The following is a 14,976-nucleotide window of genomic DNA, read 5'->3' as shown; positions in this document are numbered from 1 at the left end:
TGAAGCACACAAGAAAAAAAAAATTATGAATTCCTTGTGAATTTTACTTTACCACTATTTTGGCTAGAATGTCTCTATTCTTTATATTAAGTATACCTGTACTGCTTTAAAAGGAAAAGAATCAAGTGCCTAAGATTGGAAGTTGAGAAAAATAGATCCATTGTGCAAAATAATATTTTGCAGCTATTTTTTTTCCTATTCTGTAACAAGTATAAATAATTGGTTTAAGTCAACCTGATTACTTAGCCTATCAGAGGAAAAGAAGAATAGTTAGTCATTAATTATATCACTAAATTATGCAAAATCCAAGACTGTTTTGCTAATAAACTAGAGTATAACTAGCTATATAATTATCATTTATCATGAGAAAAATTCATTCTGTAACCAAACAGTATTTTATGAGTACCTTAAACTCTAGATAACAAAAGTTCTCTAAATCATTTAGATTATATAATCCTATAAGGCAAGGACTATGGGTACAAATTCCTGTTTAGCTTTCAAGGCTCTTAATACCACAGCAGTTAAGACTCCGCGCTTAACCACAGTGGTGCAACTGCAAAAACCAGGCTGACGTCCAACGTGATATTGACACGTTACCCTTCCAGTACTACAGAAAGAACTTACTGTATTACAGTTAAGTAGATAACCATATTCATAACTAAATAATAATCTTTTGGATATTGATAAAGCAAGTATCTACTAAGCTCTAAAAATCTTTTAAACATAAAACGTAAAACAAAACCTAATAATCTAAAACAAAACCTAATATGACAATATACTTCCAAGGCAATGAATATTTAAAATGTGTAAGATATAGAAATATCTTCCTTCTATGCCTGTGAATTTGTTTGTTTTGTGTCAAGTTCATTTGTGTCATTTTTACAGAAACAGACTCACAGACATAGAAAACAAACCTATGGTTACCAAAAGAGAAAGGAGGAGGTATAAATTAGGAGTTTGGGATTAGTAGATACATACTACTATATATAAAATAGATGAACAAAAAGGCCCTACTGTACAGCACAGGGAACTATATTCAACATCTTGTAATAACCTATAATGGAAAAGAATCTGAAATAGAATATATATATATAACTGAATCACTATGCTGTCCACCAGAAACTAACAACTAAATTTCAACTATATTTCAATTAAAGTCAACTATATTTCAATTAAAAAAAAGAAAGAAAGAAAGAAAAAAGGAATCTCTTCCTTCTGCTTTGCCATTAGGCCTAATGGGGTAGGGGAGGGTGGAAGGTGAGTAGAAAAGTCTTCAGCCCCTTCTCTCTTGGAACAGTCTTTAAAATCACCAAACATGGATTTTCCATCCAACCCAAGAATCTCCAGGCGGTTTTACTGCCCCCACCCCCAACCAGGGTCAGCCCGGGCGGCCATGGGGAAGGGAGGGATCTCTTTCACCTCTCTTTGGACGGGGGCAGGGAGAGGACAGAAGGTAGGGCCCGTGCTCTGGCTACATAGTAACTGAGACCAGAAACTGAGGGACCTTGCTAGAGCTTGCCCTTGTCCTCTGTCTCAGTTCTGAGGCTTTGAACATTCAATGGATTCAGAACACTGACTGGCTACACTGGCTTGGTTTTACCACTCCTTACTAAAAAAGTGCAGAGGCAGCACAGGATAAACATGAGATAGGATATGATCTCCAAAGCGAGACTACGTAAGACTTTGATTCAACCACTGGCTCCCCCACTTACTACATGCAGAAGTCTGAGCAAGCAAGTTACTTGACCCCTCTGGACCTCAGTTTCCACATCTGTACAATGGGAATAATAATTATTGTGATGGTGAAATTAGTTCATGGTGTAAAAGCACTCAGAACAATGCTCGACACATAATATGTGTCCAATTAATATTAGCTATTATTATAGTTGCTGCTGTCATTATTGTTACATCATTTCCTTGCTTCCTAGCACATGCCTTCTCTTTGGATTGGACCAGTTCCCTCTTCACCATTTTTTAAATTCCATTTTCGCTCTTCCTCCCCCAGTAACATCCTCTAAAGTCCTATTCAACTGCCATCTACTCCATGAAGTCTTTCCTGCTGTGGAAGAGGCAATTTAACATAGTAATAAAAAAGCCTCTGGAGTCAGAAGGCTCTCTCTCAGCTCTGCCATGGACCAGCTACAATTCTTTGAACAAACTATTTAACTTCTTTCAGAAGATCAAACAGAAAAATTTTTAACTTCTTTGAAATCAAGATATTTGATATTTTCTGTATTCTCCACACCTGGTTGTAGTGTTGAATAAATAACAGGAGCTCAAAAAATAACAGTTGACAGAACAGTAGGCTTGTCTGTTTCTTCCCAGCATGCTCTACGATACAGTATGCAAGAAAAGTTGCCTATTTAAGGCCTAACAGGTTTTAGTTTCCGTCAAGGATTATTTTTTTGGAAATATGATCAAAAGATAAAAGTAATATTTACCAAATATGCCTTGTTTTCTTAATGTGGCACACTACTAAAATTTAAACAAGGGCTTCCCTCTGTGTCAGATACATAGGGACTCTGCAAGCTTGTATAATGGATGTTCCTATTTTCCACTATCTTGCTTTTGATATCCACTCTGAATACCGTATCTGGTCATTTTCCTAAACATATTAATTAGGCATGAGTCATTATTAAAAGGAAAAGCTTAGAGTTATAAGAAATTTAAGCAAAGAAGAAGTATGACACCTATTTCAAAACACTTTGTCAAGATATATCTCCAATTGTTGAGCAGGAATACTATCTCACTAGTCCACACAGACCACAAGCCAGCAAGTAGCACAATGTAAATACAGCTGATTTAAAGAAACAAGATGCAAATTAAAAAACCTCTTGACCTACTATGTGATCAGCAATGTTGAGAAAATCCTGATGTCTTCACTATGATCACACAAGCGTATAAAGCACATTAAAGTAGTGCTTTCAGGTATATCATGGTAATAAACCCCTTTGAAAAGTCAGCAGATTGAGTAAGTGAAAGATCTATGGACCTATCTGATTTTTCTGGACTCATTCTTATCTAGTGATATATTGTTTCTTTCTTGTTTTTTTGTTTTTTTTTTTTTTTACTATTTGAATCTAATCCTTTAAAACTTTTGACTAGTCTTGGAGAGGACTGTGCTTGCCTTCCTATGTAAAGTGTAAGTATTACACTACTCATTTTAAGCTATGAAAAGAGAACCAAAATACATATTTAAAATATACTACATCATAATTTTCTACATTACCTATAGCTCCAAATACTAATTAAAATAAATATATAATACCAATTTTTAAAATATATTAAACAGAGCAATTAGGTATAATTAGAAACATTTCCCTCAAATTCTCTCAGTGTTTTCTATATAGAAATCTCTTCTACTACTTTGCAAGTTATTCAGTAATTTTTTAATTTCTAACATCCTTCAATTTACCATTCTACTATATACTTTATAAGCTAAATCCATGCCTCCATATAGAACTTCCAATATTTGTGTCTCCTTCCCCCCAAAAAGTATGCATTTCCAAAAAATGCCCAAGAAAGGTTAATAACAAAGGAAAAAATTAGGCATATATACTTCCCAAGTCATTACAAATAATAAAATCTACACAGAAGTGATTTTTACCTGAAGTCACTTCTGCCATTGTTTGTCAATCCCAAATATATCCTCTCATGTTTTACTTTTTAAGAAGTATGAAAATGAGGAATTTTCAAGCTGGGAAAAAGCCCTGGAATGATTGTCTATAGCAATTTTAAGAGATCAGAAATATACTACCTCCCTATGTCATGTTTCTATCCAAGTGCAAAGTGACAATAAGAATCTTTTTCTGGTCTTCTCCTACTTTCTTAGCACTTACCTACCCAGAAGACGTAGTAAGCTTGGAAATTTTACCATGCAAACTCCCTGCACCAGATAGCTTTTAGAACTTCAGTATTGCCGATGGTCCTTGAAGAATCCATTCTATACTTCTCCATCCAGAAAATAATCTATTTATTCCCTGCCTTTTTTTTTTTTTCCCTCATTGCCAAATCAGTTTCCTTCTCCATGAGATATACAGGATGGCATCCCATACTGACTCAGCTTTAATAGTACTTGCCATGGCACACTGTCAAAGTATTCATATGAGGGGAAGCTGGAAGAAAATTTTTTTAGTCGTGAAAGTAGTACATGTGCACATTGAAAAATGTATCAAGCAGTACATAAAAGTATGATGTAAAAAGTAAATATCCCACTTCCCAGAGAAGACCATTATCAGTGTTTGTTGTGGATTGCTTCATACACTGTTATATAACATATAATATAAATTCAAGAACTTTATACACACAAACACACATCTTTGAAAAGATAGACTCTTTGCATACTTGCTCTTTTGTCCCTTTTTTCTCTATTTTATTCCCATCAGTGATGGCTGCTCACAGATATTTCAGGCTCTCCTCCTTAGAGTAAAATGATAGGATTGTGCCTTCCTACCCTTCCAAGTTAGGTGTGGCTATCTGACTTCTTTCGGCTGATGCAATGTGAGCAGAGCGAAGTGATGGTACATCTTCCACTTCCTTTTGCCATATGGCACCACCCAGACCCCTGGGTGAGAACAACATGGGGCGGAGCCCCTCACTGACTCAAGATGGATGTGGAGCATGAGCAAGAAATAAGCCTTTCCTATTTAAAGACTGAGGTTAAATTCTGAAGTTAACATCTCAGTGTATACTAGCCTATCCTCACTAACATCACATCTTGAAGTCCATTCATAGCTAAACACACAGACCTACCTCATCCACTGAAATGGTTTCATAATGTTCTTTTGCATGAATGAATTGTACTTTAATTCACTTGATCAGCAAGTATTTTGTGAGGCTCTGCCATGTCTTCAATACTGCTTGAAGTACTTTAGATGTTAAAGTTCGTTTAATTCTCCCAGCAGGTCCACGAGGTAGATTCTATCCTCACCCACAGTTTGACACGTGAGGAAAGTGAACTATATGAAGACTAACTTAAAACTGACCCCAAGTGCCCACAGACAGTAAGTGCTAGAGCCAGAATTTGAATCCAGCTCTGGTTCCAGAGTCAATGCTTTTAATCAACAAGCTATACTGACTTTTCATATAGTGGGGAAACACATAATGTGAACATATGCAAGAAAATATCAAATACTAATAGCTACTATGATGAAAATAAACCAGAGTACTATGACAAGGAAAAGGAAAGACTTTATAGTAGGTAGCTAGGAAAGGCTGAAACCTGAATGACAAGAAAGAATAGGTTATGTAAAAAATCTGGGGAAGAAGCTTTTAAAGTGGAGGGAAGAATAGCTAAGGTAAAGGCCCTGAAGTAGAAATGACTGGGTATATGCAAAGGAATCTAAAAAAAAAAAAAAAAAAAAAAAGAACATAAATACAAAACAGAAACAGACTCATAGACATAGAATACAAACTGTTGGTTGCCAAGGGGGAGAGGGTGGGAAGGGACAGACTGGGAGTTCGAAATTTGTAGATACTGACAGGTACATGCAGAATAGATAAACAAGATTACATTGTATAGCACAGGGTAATAAATACAAGACCTTGTGGTAGCTCACAGTGAAAAAGAATGTGACAATGAATATATGTATGTTCATGTGTAACTGAAAAATTGTGCTCTACATGGGAAATTGACACAACATTGTAAACTGACTATAACTCAATAAAAAATGTTTAAAATAAATAAATAAGTAAAATTAATTTTAAAAATGCCTCTACTATCATACAGTACAGTCCCATATGTATTAGAAGTCTATTGCTGGACTCCATGTACTGTTTCAGTTATCCATCTGTCTATTTCTAAACCAGAATCAAACTATTTTAATTACTGTAGCTTTAACATTTTTTTTATTTGGTAGGATTAGTTCCCCTTCACTGCATGTCTACTCCAGGTTTTTCCCAGCTATTTACAGATATTTACTCCTCTAAATAAAATTTAACACTACATTGTCAATCTCTAAAAAAGAAAAAACCTTTTAAAATTTTTATTGGTAAGTCATTGAATGTTTCTTATTGCTATAAAAAATAGGACTTTTTTTCCCATCAATAGCCATTTAACTCATTTGTATATAGAAGTGCTATTAAATTTGATTATATTTGTTATCAGATATTCATATACTGTGCAAATAATTTTACATATTCCTTTTAATCTTTATATTCTTACCTCACTGCATTGGCTAACACACACTGCTCCCTTACCTGCCTCCCCAGACTAATAAAAAAGAATAAAGTGCTAAAAATTACTGGTGAATGGGAACATCCTCACCTTGTCCCTGACTTTAATAGGAATTCTTCAAGTATTTTAAACATAACATTACAGTTTAAACATAACACTGTGTAAACGTAACAGTGATATTTGGTTTGAGATATATACTTTTATCATGTTAAGCAAATAAGTAACTTTTCCTGCTGTATTAAACTTTTTCCAAATCATAAAGCATGCTGAATTTTATCAAAGACCTTTTGATAATACATTTGTGATAATAATAAGTATTTCCCCTCTCTCTGTAGCATTTTCAAAATCTAAGTAGAATGCGTTCACCAGATTTCATTTATCTATTTATGCTCCCCCACCAAATCTAAACATACGATTTAGGCACAATTTTCCCCAGCAACAATGTACTGCCTTTCCACAAAATGACGCATATCTATATAAATTTCTATAGTTTGCTTATTAATATAAACCACACCAACTTCCCTGGTATGGAAATGGGAGTAGAAATTCCACAATGTAAAAATGGAATCACTATTTTATATCACACAAATCAAGATCTCCCAAACTCTTTTGTGGGGAACTAGTATTCCATGAGATGATGATAAACGCCCTGGAATTACCTAAGATTTAGAGACAATGAGTTAACTCAAGTTAATTAATTTTTCTCCTATAGGACATTTCAGATTATTTACTATGTTAATGTGCACCGTGAACCTTCAGTGGAAGGGGGAACGTGTACAGCATGCAAAATTCCCCAAAGTTATTTGGCCAAAACATCGCCCTCATCCATGTATAACAAATACCATGTCAGTGGGCACTGGCATTGAAACCTACATGTTGGGGAGAGCTGTCCAGTCAATCTCACTGCTCTTATTGCTGCTGGTAACCAAGATGTCTGCCAAACCAAGAAGCCTCTGTCCAGCAGGTGACAATGAGGCTGACCCACTCAGAGAAGAAGAGACAAAATTCTAGTGCCATTCTCATCTCTAACTGTCTCAAGCTTCCCTCCAGTTCGTACTGGCCCCATGCACACAGACTACTGTGAGAAAACAGCAGTTCTCATACACCATCTAAAGGACTCATGGCTTTCATGGAGACCCTTTCCAGGGTGTATGCAAGATCAAAACTGTTCTCATAATAGTACTATTAGACATTATTTTACTTTTTCCCTTATATTCTCTCATGGTGGAGCTTTCCAGAGGCTACGTGACCTGCGATGAATCACACACTGATGGCAAATGGAGCGTGTGCCTGTGTACCTTCTATTTTTTAATTTTCCCAGTTTTAAATCTAACCAGAAAATAGCAATAGATATAACTCCCATTTTAAAAGTTCTTTGGGGTCCTCAATAATTTTACCAGTATAAAGGGGCCTTAAGACCAAAAAGTCTGGAAGACATTATAACTTATTGGTCTAAGTGGGCCTTGTCCCTCTAACACAATCAGTCTTCCTATCTCTTGAAAAGCAGCCCTCCAGATCTTTGGGGGTGTTAATTCTGTTTTAACCTAACATGCTCCCTTCACTTGGACTATGGTTTAATAGATACATAATAATTTTTTCTTCGCACTAGCCACCTTAACCCTGCCAATTTGCCATTTAGGGAATCCTCTTCAAGCCCCTGAAGAGGTTTACTTTTTCTCTTTAAATATGTAGCTAATACTTTCCCCTTCCTTTACAATAAAAACTCAGACCCTTTAAACAGTGTTACATAGATAACAAATAGAGCTTGGAATATTAGAGGAATTAATTAAAATTATGATCTAACCTAGTCTTCAATTATTGACATAGATCAACTATTACCTACTTAGTTTTATTTTCTTAGAATGTTTTACGTATTTTACTTCAATGGATCATTCTAGGCTTTATACCAATATTTAACCAAGAAAACATGACCAATGAAAGGAATGTGTTTTACAAAGTACTTTAAACATGTCATATACCTAGTTGTCACTTCATTAAAAAAATTCTATTTCAAATGTTTAAGCACTAATTTTTCCCCCCAAATTTAAACATTAACTCTTTTACTTAGTTCAACCACTCTGCAACTAAGTAGGTAGTTCTATAACTAACTATGTAAAATCTTGGGTAAGTCACTTCCCTTTCCCTCTTTCAAAGAGGGGCACTGGACTAAAAGATCTCTTTCAGCTCCAACCATTTCCAACTTTGCAAATCAGTCATTCTTACCACTTGGCTAGGCCAGCACCAGAATGCGTGCCCAAGGCCAAGTGCACACATATTCAACCTAATGGCACTGTCTGACTCTCCCAGATAATGTAAAAATGGTGGTAATCCACACATAAGTAACTGATAGTAAAGTGCATCTTTCTGTGTTATCTTAATTCTAATTACTATTTACTTTTCATCATTAAGGGTTTTTTTCATGGCCTTTAACCACTAAAGCCACGATATTTTACATGCACTTTCAGTTTTAGGTGAACGTGAATACAAGACTGCAATGAAAAGAAAAGTTAAGCAGGAACATATGGAAAAAAAGGACTCTGGGGAAGCAATATACTTTTCAGGAGTACTTTATTTGAACATTGGACAAAATTTAAAGAATTACATATCTAAAATAAGTGGTAGAGAGGAGACTGAGCTTTATACAAGTTACTGTGAAGGCTGTTTAGATAATGAATTCAGAGATGAAATGTGGAGAAGGCAAAAATACAAGAATGAGCCAGGAACAGATAGATTCTGGGGAACAGTTTGCCGGAAAATAGGGAAAGGAATGAGTGAGCGACAGCTCAGGTGTGGCTGACAGGGTGAACGGTGATGTCACTAACAGTGACAAGGAGCACAGAGAAAAAGCAGAGGAGGGACGTCTAGAGTGGGTAATATGGAAAACTGATAGAGTCTATGTTGGTTAAACTAAGCACAAGGCACCAGCGGAACACTGAAGTATGGCATAAAGTAATCTTCATTATGGGATAGCTCATACAACATGTCCTTATATAACAAGAAAACTGATAAAAGAAATTTGATCTAAGAGAAGAGTATAGCTATCTAGAATTCTAGCAGACCTGCTTATATAGCAAGAAATAGCTCGTTTCTAGTTTTGTGATTTAGCGTACTTTTTTACCTATATCAACAGAGCCAATAAAAAAAAATCCCACTCAAAAATCTCCACGAAGATATACCTAGTACCAATTGATACCTTTAGCAAAACAGTAAAAAGTACATATAAACATATGTACATATAAACACCTGCTTACCAAAGCACTGAATGTCTCACTTTAAGAGACATACCTAAGCAAAGCAACTGTCTTTGCTCGTATGCATTTGCTAATATGCAGCACAGGTTTGTAGTATGTGGTATATGTTCAATTTAAACCTTTACATAAATAATCGGGGGATAAAGATCATATGGTCCATGGACCCAATTGTTTACATATGCAAATTAACTGACATTTTCTTAAACAGCTCATGAGATTAGTCTTTTGAGAAAATCAAGAACACTTTGAGGGAAAAGCATCCTGATGAACATCTGTAGGTAAATTAAACTAGTATGTCTGCCCCTTACAACTACGCATGATGTTATCATCTCTTTCTGAATCGATTATCTAAAACTGAAATCGTGAAGCATTTATTTGTTTGGTTTTTAAGAGCTTATTGCCATGAGTGTGGACAGTGGTACTTTTACTTGGAACACAGAGAGCAGATGGGAAGATATTACCAACTATCAGACTTGTTTTTATTTTACTCTTCACATCTGTACCACAGCATTTCAATCCCAATAAGTTGATAATTTAAGGACATACAATTTCCACCATGTGTGCTCTTCAACTCTGGATGTCTGGCGCTCAGTTAAATTTCATCTGTTTGCAATTTTTGCCTTACAAGGCATTATTTTTAGCTTCCCAGTTTATTAACAAAACAAAAAACCTGGCTACAAATCTATTTCTAAATGTTAACTCCCATTAAATCCATTATCATTATAGTCTTACCAAATATAAAGCCGCATAAATGTGGTCAAAATAAATTACAATATGATGCCCTGTCTAAAGGTGAAATCCACATGTGACCAGAAGATCAGAGTTTGGAAGGAAAGGTAGAGGTATTTATATATTTATTCTGTTGTTTTCCCTTAGTCAGATAAACAGGATATAGAACATATTTGTCTTTTTTAATATTTAAAAGAAATGAGAGGTAAAAGAATTGCTGTGGGTTCCTTCACCCTCTGCCCTCATATCACAAAAAAAAAAAAACCAGAAAATACATTTTCATCCCTTATAAACAAAATGGAATTTAAATAATACTCATTCTTGCTAACCTCTGAACTGATAAACAAAGCAGATACAGAGGGCTTATTAATTCTATCAATGAATGCTACAGTGTGAACACTAAGAGAAAATAAAGTATTCCAACTCCTTCTTGATCATTTTTACCTTTTATCTCATTCCAAAACTAAGACAAACTCATTGCTAGAAATTTGGAAAATACAGTTAACATAAAAGAAGAAAATTAAAATCACCATAATTTCTCATTTAGTGAGAACTGCTAATAATCTTGTCTTTTTTCCTATGTATAATATATTCTTAAACAAAACTGAGGTCATACTATATGTCATATATACATTTCATATCCTGCTTTTACCATTTAATATATCATGAATATATTTGTGTAATTAAATATAAAGATCCGTTTTAATTTTCATAACCTTAACAGGCCCTTATTATTAGGCATCTGTGCTCTAAGTTTTCACTATTAGAAATAATGCTGAAGTGAACATCCACGCACAGATATCTTTTTTCTACATCTGCTTCATTAGGAAATTTTTCTAGAATTAGAATTGCTGAGTGTCAGTATAAACATTTTCATTGCTTCAGTTTCATTTTGCTAAATTGCCTTCCAGAAAGGCTGTACTATTTTATAAACCAACTATCAAGAAAAGAGTACATGCTTCTCAGCATCCTCACTGATCAGATAATTATTTTGTAGCTTTTTTGTCTATAAAACTGCACCATTCTTTTGATAGGCATTTCTTTTATTACTATTGAGGCTGAACATATACACACCCATGCACATCCATACATGCTGACATAAGCCTACCCATACATACCATATACACCACATACATCATATATAGAACTTACACTATGTGAATATTACATTTGTTATCTTTGCTCATATTTCCATTAAGATACTTATTTTTTCTTGTTGCTGAAATAGAACACTTACATATACAAGTATTAATCTATTGTCAAAACTTTATAAGTTGTTCCAAATTTATTATTTTCATTGTAATAATGCGTTATTCTGCTCTTGATTTACAAAAGTTTCTAATTTGTGAATAGTCAAAAATATCTTTTCTTTTATGTTTTCTGTATCATTATACCTAACTCTTTCATTGTTTTGAAATTTATTTTGATGTATGGTGTGGGGTAGGGAATCAACTTCTATTTTCCCTTCAATAATTTGTCAATTGCTCCAGCAACACTTTCCCTACTGATTTGAGGTCTCTAACATAACTTTTAAAATTAGAAAAACCTTGCCATAACTCTTCCTCTATCTGATATATTTCATTCTTAGAAATATACCAGTAGCAACAATTGTGAATACTAGCCACCTACCTACCTGATTAAAAATTGTACAATATGTGCTCAAGGCATCAAAACCACCCTTATTTAACACTATCCCTTTCACTCCAACAATACAAGGGCACCAATCACATATTCAAGCTCCCGTTAATTTCGTGCACAATCCAACAGCAAGCCAATGGGTACATGAAGGCAGGAAAGAGAGGAACACAGTATTCAGGAAACCAAACACAATATTCCTTTGTTTTAAAATGTTATATCATTACACAATAATTATTTTGATATTCGTGAAATAAATAGACAATACAAGGAAGTAGAGTGTAAAATGAATTTGATGGTTTCTTATCCTGGGAAGATCTAAAAGATCATTGTCCATGAAATTTAACTGCACTTTACAATCTACATGTAACCTAAGAAAGACTAGCACAGAAACTGTCAAAAAGTCAAGACAAAAACCCACAACCTAGCAAGTATGTCTTTGATGTTTTAAAAGCAGCCAAAATAATGTATTCCACAGAAAAATGTAAAGCAGACATATAGAATTTTGCCTGTTGTGAGCCTTGTATGTGGGAGACTTACATTACTATGTCTTATGTATATAAATGGATTATACAGCTTTAGCAAAAAAAAAAAGTTCAATGCACCTTTAAAGTGTTTCCAAAGTGAAAATAATTTTAAGAGCTAAAAGTCAGACTCAATACCAGTATTAGTGACAGCAAACCATCAGTTAAATTCAGTCTCTTACATTCAAAGGCACTAAAAGCCATATAATAGAACCAAATAAATACCCTAGTCTTAAAGTTCTGGAAGGGTAATTGATGCTAGATTTCAGATTGAAAGCTTGCACTTTGGCCAAAAGGTAACTGTAAAGAACCAAAAACACTATTTTTAAAGCTATCAGTATATTATTTAGAGAATTTAATTCCATTTTTTTCATAATTTCAAAATTGTTAAATGCTTGATGCAATCACCTAGGAGCCATAGATGTGATCATCACCCATCCAGCAAATTCAAAACCTCTATAGTTCTGCCCCCCATTGCTCTGGCTCCAGGACTGTCACAGCTTCCTCTGTGTGTGCATACGCAAGGAAGTCAGTGATTGAAATCTAGAGTAAAGCGAAAGTCAATGGGTTCTGCTGTTTAGCCAAAAGGGGAAGGAAAAAAAAAAAAAGAGAGAGAGCAAAGGAGAAGATAAAACAAGTAACTTAAAATGAAACACTGGAACATGAGTTTGCCTGTGTTCACTAAGTGAAGCCTCAATGATGATGACTTCCCTCTGGCTTATAAGCAGCTGGAAAGTTCTCAGGGTTACTCAGGAAGTGGTTTTATTTTAAAGATGGATAGCAGTTTCGATCAGTTGGTATACAGAAAACAGCTGTCCCTGATCTGACGCCTGCCTCACTGTGTGCTCTCTCCCGCTTCCCCCTGGCCCTCACACCACTTCACATCCAGACTGACTTCCTTCCTATTTTCCACCACACCAAATTCTTTCCTACACTAAGGCTCTTGTATTGGCTGCTCCCTTAGCCTGTTTGATCACCCCATGACTGGTTTCTTCCTATTGCTCCAGATTCAGATTACAAATCACTACTTTTCTGAAGTGTCAGATTACAAATCACTACTTTTCTGAAGTGATTATCTTTGATAATCTTCTTTGATTACCAAGTTAAAAGAGCCCCTCTGTCATTACCACATCTGTCTGCATATCATTTATGATTGTCTTGTTTTCTTAATCAATTATTTGTTCACTTGGTCGCTACTCGTCCCTGCAAACTCCATGAGGGCAGGGATTTTTGTTTGTTTTATTCAATGCTCTATTCCCAGCACCTAGAACAGGGCCGTATGCTACATGTCCAATAGTCATTTTTTTCAGCAAATATATTTAACTGGTTTGCATTTCTGTTTTTAAAACTGATCATGTATGAATGATCCTGATTATTCCTAAGAACACACTAGATCTCAAAGAGTATATCTTCGACTATGTCTTATTTGAAACATAAACCTGCTCCCAGAGTACTTCAGAATCAACTAGTTATATATCTAATCTCTCACCCATATTCCTCAATACAATGGGTTGGACAAGAGTCCATGCCTTTGCCACCCGTTAGATCTGGACTATCTGGCCCTCTTCTTGCCACAGGAAATAAGGTCATGGTTCTCAACCAGAAAATGAAGCAACTTTGGTGTATGGAAGGAGGAGGCACTAGGAGAAAAATCTTTCCCATTAATCATCTCAACAGTTGAGAGTTCACTGAACTGGCACTGAAGTTTAGTCTCACTAAAATGTACGTTCTTTGAGGGAAGGAACTTTTTGTCTCTTTGGTTCACTGCTGTATCTCCAGCACCTAGAATAGAGCTCAGTGCATAGCAGGCATCCAATAAATATTTCTTGAATGAGTCAGTGAATGAAAGAGTAAATGAATGACTATACAGAAAGCTCCAAATACTAATTTAGAAACAAACATACTTAACTGCACAGGTCTGGTTGGCTTCTGAAGCCATATTGAGAAACAGACTATGATTAGATTTTACATTACTACTTCTAAGGGATTCCATACCATTTGCTCTTGAGCATAATGTAATTGAACAAGAAAGAGACAGTTCAGAAAACTTATCACTGATAGTAGAAATGCCCCAATGGTAAAATGACTCAAATATCAAATGCCACAGAAAAATGGATAGCCTAGGATATTGATCACTAACACAGATTTTGTAAAAAATTTGAAACGCTGTAAATCACTAATATTCACTTAATGCCTTCTTTTGTTCTTATGGAATCTGAAATGTCTTGCAAGACTATGAAAACAACTAAAATTAGAAACCAGGAAAAGAAAAAAATGTAAATCAGAACAAGTCAAGATTAAGAAAAATGTTACAACAAAGGTTTAACTGTATTTTCTGATGGTCAAATCAAAAAATATATATATAATCAGTTACTTTTCAAGGAAGCAAAGGTTTTTCTAGCATTTAGACTTGTAAAAAAAAAAAAAAGTTCATGCTGGCTTTCATAAAATGGACCCAGTGATAAAGTGTACCATGTCCACTACACCATTGTTATATTAAGAGTGGTAACAGATTTTTAGAAGAGTAGTTCTTGTAACATTCTTCACTGTAATCTAAAAACAAACAACAAATCAGTAAAAACAAAATAATTCTTCTTGGACATGGGGGATAGACAAGAAAATGGATTCAAATACATAACTCTCCTATGGGTCTGGATTGATC

At 34.9% G+C, this 14,976-nt stretch overlaps 1 protein-coding gene across 1 annotated transcript in view; it reads right to left on the bottom strand.

Moving 5' to 3' along the window:
- DIAPH2 (diaphanous related formin 2) overlaps positions 1 to 14,976 on the bottom strand; it is a 780,329-nt gene that overhangs the window by 644,153 nt on the left and 121,200 nt on the right. The gene's annotated exons all lie outside the window — the stretch shown is intronic.

This window comes from Camelus ferus, chromosome X, assembly GCF_009834535.1.
Source record: "Camelus ferus isolate YT-003-E chromosome X, BCGSAC_Cfer_1.0, whole genome shotgun sequence".
Lineage (NCBI taxonomy): Eukaryota > Metazoa > Chordata > Mammalia > Artiodactyla > Camelidae > Camelus > Camelus ferus.
This window is presented reverse-complemented; position numbering and strand designations above follow the sequence as displayed.